Source organism: Pteropus alecto, unplaced genomic scaffold (genome assembly GCF_000325575.1).
Source record: "Pteropus alecto unplaced genomic scaffold, ASM32557v1 scaffold226, whole genome shotgun sequence".
NCBI classification, from domain to species: domain Eukaryota; kingdom Metazoa; phylum Chordata; class Mammalia; order Chiroptera; family Pteropodidae; genus Pteropus; species Pteropus alecto.
Window position 1 is genome coordinate 90,616 of NW_006440132.1, and position 6,264 is coordinate 96,879.

Consider the following 6,264-nt stretch of genomic DNA (forward strand, 5'->3'; position numbering starts at 1 on the left):
TCCTTCCTTCCTTCCTTCCTTCCTTCCTTCCTTCCTTCCTTCTTTCCTTCCTTCCTTCATGTGTTCAGCATCTGACAGATCTGTGTGGACGCTGCCCTTCTCCTCATTCTAACTCAGTTTCCAATCTGCTCTGATTTGACTTCCAAGTTACTTATTATTATAATGAGATCTAACACCAGAGTCAATAGGTTCTGAAAATTCAAGGGACTCTGGATCACGAGGCTGCTTTATTTGGTACGGACTTTCTGACATCAAAGGGGTCTTGTGAGTCATTTGCCTTCTTTAGGCTTTAAAATCCTCATTAGCCAAGATATAGAAACAATCTAAGTGTCCATTGATGGATAAATGGATACAGATGTGTCACACACACGCACACACACATGCATACACGCAATGGAATACTACTTGACCATAAAAAGATGAAATCTTGCCATTTGTGACAACATGATTGGCCCTTGAGCGTGTTATGCTAAGTGAAATAAGTCAGAGGGAGAAAGACAAATACTGTATGAATCTCACTCATATGTGGAATATATATATAAAACAAACAAAACAAAACAAAAACAAACTCGGAGGCAGACAACAGATTGGTGGTTACCGGAGGGGAAGCAGGTTGGAGAGAGAGCAAAATGGGTAAAAGGAGTCAATTGTATGGTGACGAAGGGAAACTAGGCTTTTGATGCGATGCAGTATATACAGATGTCAAGTTATAACGTTGTACACCTGAAACTTATATAATGTTATAAACCAATGTTGCCTCAGTAATAAAAAAAATTCCTCATCACTACAAATAGGGAGTCAGAGGAGCAGATCTCTAAGGTCCCTCCCTGCTCCCCCAACCCTACAGTTTCATGTCCCATAAGTCATAAGACACCACAAAGCCCAGTGGATTAAAATGCCCGAGGTGAAGTCTGCCCTGCTGTACGGTAGTGTCCGCCAGGCAGCCAGGGGAGCGGGAAGCAGTCTGAAAATCTGGGTTCAAGTCCCAGCTCTACTATTCACTTGTTATGTTGTCAGCAGATGAGTTTTTCCCTCCCCGTGCCTCAGTATCCCCTTTTGTGCAGCGGGGGCAGGGGGCGGGTTGCCTAGAAGTAGGGAGAGCTATGAATCCCACCACCCAAACCAGAGACACATCCTCCGCCGAATAGGTCAGACCTGAGTCCCTCGTCCAATACTTACTGCCATCCCGTGACCTTGAGTAAGTCACTCAGCCTTTCTGAGTCTTCATCAGTAGAACAGGGGTGAGGAAATCTAAGACCAGAGGGCTACTGTGAGAATTAAATCAGATATTGTAGCGCCAGGCAGAGCATGGAGTGAATGCTCAGGAAATGGTGGCTGTGGTTATGATACGTCGATGCTGCCTGGATGGGTGGGCCAGAACTAATGTCCCTCTTCCTGCCACCTCTACAGTGGTGCCATTTTACCAGCGACTGTGATTCACTGGGAGTTCAAGGATTTAAAGTGTTTTTGTTTTTGTTTTTGTTTTTTAATAGGCAGCTTTGGGTGGAAGGAGCTAAATGCCTCTCTGGCCCACCGAGGTGGGTGAGGGGAACTCTGCTGGGACTCTGGTTTGAGGCTTTGTTAGCAGTGTTGCAACAACCAGCCTTCAAGCAATGGGTTGATATCCTGGTCACGGCAAACAAGACCAGCAAACCTTTGCGAATAGCAGCCGTCCCTCTCCTTAGGTCCCCATTCCAGAAGCCATGCTTTGAAGGTCAGGAGCCCACTCCCCTGCCCCCAAAATGATTGCGTGTATTGGATCCGAGAGGTGATCAGAGCCTTCGTTGTTTGCTTCCTACAGTGGTGGGGTAGGAGAGGTAAATTCAGTCTCACAGACACCCCTGGGCACCACCTCTGTGCTGGAAATAAATCCCTGTCCTCAAGGAGGTTCTGTTCAGTGGGGAAGACAGTCCTTAAACATCACAAATCAAAAAACAAGGGCGAAAAGCGCTTTGAGCTCTGAGAATTAGATATCAGGAAAAAGAAGGACCACATCCGATTGGTGGGCGGGCTCCTGGAAGGCTTCCTGGAGGAGACATTTGAGCTGGGTCTAGAGGATGATAGATAGGTTGTCTGTCTGTCTATTTCAAAAATTTTAAAGCACAGGGGGAAAAAAAACCCAGAAAACAGGGTAACAACCATTCCTATCATTCCTATTTTTACAACCCAAAATAAGTATTTTGTTATTTTTATGTATATGATGTATGTAGAGATACATAAAATGACTTTAGGGTACACTTTGAGTCTTCCCCTCAGCGGTAATCACCATTATAAATTTGGTAAGTATCCCTTTGCAATAAAAATCCCTTTTAAAAATAACTTTTAATGCAAAGTAAGGTCAGGAATAATTTTTTTAAAGAACGACTTTTTGTTTAAGTCATTCTAATTTACGTTAAGTGGTATCACACTGTGTATTTGACTCCACTCGCTTTTTCCACAGCCCATTATGTTTCGGGGGCTCTATTCCTGTTGAAACACGTGGCCCTGGGCTCACCATCGCAGCGCGTGGATGCACCACATTTATTAACCCCCAGAATGGGTAGGGTTTCCATGGATGGAGATAATCAAGGAATGACATTCCGCGTAGAGGGAGGGGCGGCCGTAAAGGAGGGGATAGGAAAGCCAGGACGCATCTGGGGGCTGGCGGGAGTCCAGGGTGGAGGGAGCACAGGGCATATGTGGGGAGGCCCCATGCCCCAGGCCAGGAATCTGCAGTCGGCATACTGGACATCTGGGACTGTGGCGACAGTCCCCCCCGCCCAGAAGCACCCGCTCGCCCTCCACAATAATTCCACTTACCCACTCTCCAAGGCCTCCCTGGGGATGCCTCTGTTACTCTTTCCATTAATTGTCTCATTAATGACCCACTGAAGTCAAGTACCCATTGTTCTCTGAGGCCCGGGGCAGCCTCCCTGGCTTTCTCCCCCCGGGGTTTGTAAACGTCTTTCCTTCCCTCGGCTTCCCTTTGGCAGGCGTCCTTATCTGGTCCCTGCAGCCCTAGTCCCCGCCAGTGCTGCCTCTTCCTCCACCCACACCCTGTGCCCCTGGGGCAGTGCGCGGCCACCCGCCCCGCTCACTCCCCTACCCCCGCCCGTGTCCGCCTCGCTCCCTCTCCATCTAAATGGCCTCTTTCCATTTCTTTTTCTTTCTTCCCCTTCTCTCCCTCCGTCTCTTTCTCTCTTACACTCTGTGTCTCTATTTCTAGGTGTCTTTTTCGAGAGATGGGTTAACTGTCTCACTGTCACCGTTTGTCTCTGTGACTGTGGCCATCTCTTCCTGTCCCTACCTGCCTGTGCGCGCGGGTGGCTGTACGCTTTTCTCCCCGCGATCCGGCCTCTCTCCCCTTCCCTCGGGTCCTGTACCTGTCTCTCCCTGTCTCTCTCCCTGTCTTCCTCTTTCCTCTCTTACTTACCTCCCCCTTCCCTACCCATCCGTCTTCCCTTGTGGGTCTCTGAACCCTCCTGATTGACTATTGTCCTGTTTCCAAACCCTGCCACCGCTTGTTCACCCACTGGGTCCCTAACACCCACACAGGTCAAACTGCCTCCCTCTGTCACTTCTCTCCCTGGTTACGGTTCCAGCTTCCCTTAGATGACAGCCTTGAGGATATTAGCTCTAGAAACTGGCATGGGGTCCTGTAGCTCTTAGACTTTGGGATTCATGCGTTAGTAAAGTTAAAAGAAAAGATGGAGGGGACCAAGAAAAGGTGACAAACTTTTTATTTATTTTCCTAATAAGTTTTTTTTTAGAATCACAACTTTTTATAAGAGAAAAATAATTTTAACACACACACACAAAATCTAGAAAGAGAAAGATCTAAGAATAGAAAATAGTCCTTTAAGTTAAACTGTATGAAAACATTTGCTACATTACTTATTTTGCCCCAAATGGGTGAAAATGTTGTCAGAGACCAGCCTGGATTGTCCCGTTCAGTGAGAAACCACCAGTTTTGTCCAAGCCCCTCCTTGGTACCCATGGGAAAATGGAGTGACCTTTACTGGTGACAGAAAGGGCAAAACTGGGACAGGTCCCACAAGCCTGGTCCTGCCCACTGCGGCACCTCGCAAGGCCCTTTCCAGACACTCTGGTCTTGGTTAAAATAACTTACTGAGGCTACCTAGCGGGGGTCAGACATGACTCTCCGGATTCCAAGCTTCCTGTCTGGTCTTGTGTGTCTTTGAACAAGCAATTTAACCTCTCTGTGCTTCGGATTCCTCAGTTGTAAAATGAGCAAATCAATAACTAGCTTCTAGAGTTGCCTATAATGGCAAAGGCCCAAGGCAGGTTGGCCCCTACCGCTATCAGCGAAGAGTGGGCCATCTGGGCTGAGGCTGGAGTCTAGAAGGGAGAGAAGGCGTGTGTGCCCTGCCCGCCCATGCCAGCTGAGCCCACATCAGAGCAGTCGTCAGCCTGTGGAGGAGCTGCTGGGCTGGGAGACTTGAGGGACTCGGCCCAAGTGAGGCTGCTGTGGACTCGGGTGGCCAAGGGTGGCATGGGATTAGGGAAGAGACCTTTTCCCGTCTTCTCAGGGACCCCGGCCAGCATGCTCCCAGGCCCAGGAACCGGCACTCTTGTCACTGACACAGACACTCCTAGCAGGAGCACAGGCGAAGGTCCCCCCAGTGGCATTAGGTGCAGACACCAGCACGGGGGCGCCTGGGCGGGAGAGAAGCGTGGTGGCCCTCGTGATTGCGGACAGCGCGGGAGGCAGCCTTTCGAAGATGCTCAGAAACTCCCGAGGCCGGCCTGGCAGGTGAAGATGGAGGTCTGAGCACGCAGGTAGGAATAAGAGAAACAGGGTTATCGATGCAAGTTGACTTCATTTGTATTCCAGGCCTGGCAGGCTGGTCGCAACTGGACAAACACGTCTTTAGTACCTGCTCTGCGCCAAGCACAGCGCTGGTCAGGGATACAAAGATTCAAAGAGCAGGGAACTTTCTTGCAAGGACTTATACAGCTTACCCAGCCCTAGTGGTGTTTGCCCCTGAGGCAGGGTGCCAGCGACCTGGCGAGGACAGGCCATTTGCCACATCTGTTCCAGGGAACGCACCATCCATGCGTGTGCCCAGAAAGGAGAGCACTTTGCAGGTAGGACTGGCAGGGCTCGATGACTTATTAGATGAGGGGGCGAGGGAGAGGGAGCACAGGTGGCTCCAAAAGTCCTGGCTCAGCACCTGGGTGGGAATGTGGATCCCAGGTGGGGCTGGCTGGGTTCGGGGTATTTGAGGCACATCCAGGTAGAGGTGCTCAACAGTCACACGCAGGTCTAGGATCAGGAAAAACGTAAAGATAAAGAAATGAATGTGTTAGTGCAGGGAGGGATGTGGGACCAAGGTCTCCAAAGGCAAGACAGGAATTTTATCTGTCTGGTGGGGTAGCAGTTTAAGGGTACAAATACCGGAAAAAGAAAACAGAATGAGTAAAGACGTGGAGGCGGAAGCAGCACGAAACCTCATTAATTCCATTTGGCTTAAGCACTGGTTGCACTGGGGTAGCTGGGGAGATGCGTCACAACTGAAGAGACACAGCAGGCCAGACCGCAGAGGGTACTGAATGTCAGGGTGAAGAGTCTGTACACAATTCTGCAGGCAATGGGGAGCCTTTGAAGGTTTTTAAGCAGAAAAGTGACACGATAAAGGCTACATTTCAGGTTGATCTAACCTAACAGAACAGGTTGGATTAAAATAGAGACCAGAAGAAATGCAAGAGACAGGGGCCATCGCTTATTTGTTCATTCAACAGCGAACTTCCTGAACTTCTTCTCGGCAGGAGCAATCTTCTTCCCCAATCTAATCTGTTCCTAATCTGCTATGGTTTTAGACACTGAATCACCTCGCATTAATGCTGCACATGAAGAGCAAACGGGTTCTACTAAACGCATGGGTCCAGGCATACTTTGCTTTACTGCACTTCATTCCACTGAGATGTGTCTTTTACAAACTGAAGGCAAGACCCTCCACCAGCAAAAGGATTATGACTGGCTTTATTGTGGCGGCCTGGACAAAAACTGTAATATCTCTGGGGTATGCCTGTCTTAACAAATATAAATGAGTTTAAGTCACTTCTTAAAAGAAGTTTCATATGTACATACAATTGAACATTATTAGACATTAAAAAGGAGGGAAATTCTGACGCCTTACAACATGAACCTTGAGGACATGATGCTAAGTGAAAGAAGCCAGTCACAAAAAGACAAATACTGTATGGTTCCTCATATAGGAAGTACCTAGAGGAGTCAAATTCACAGAGAGAACAGAATGGTGG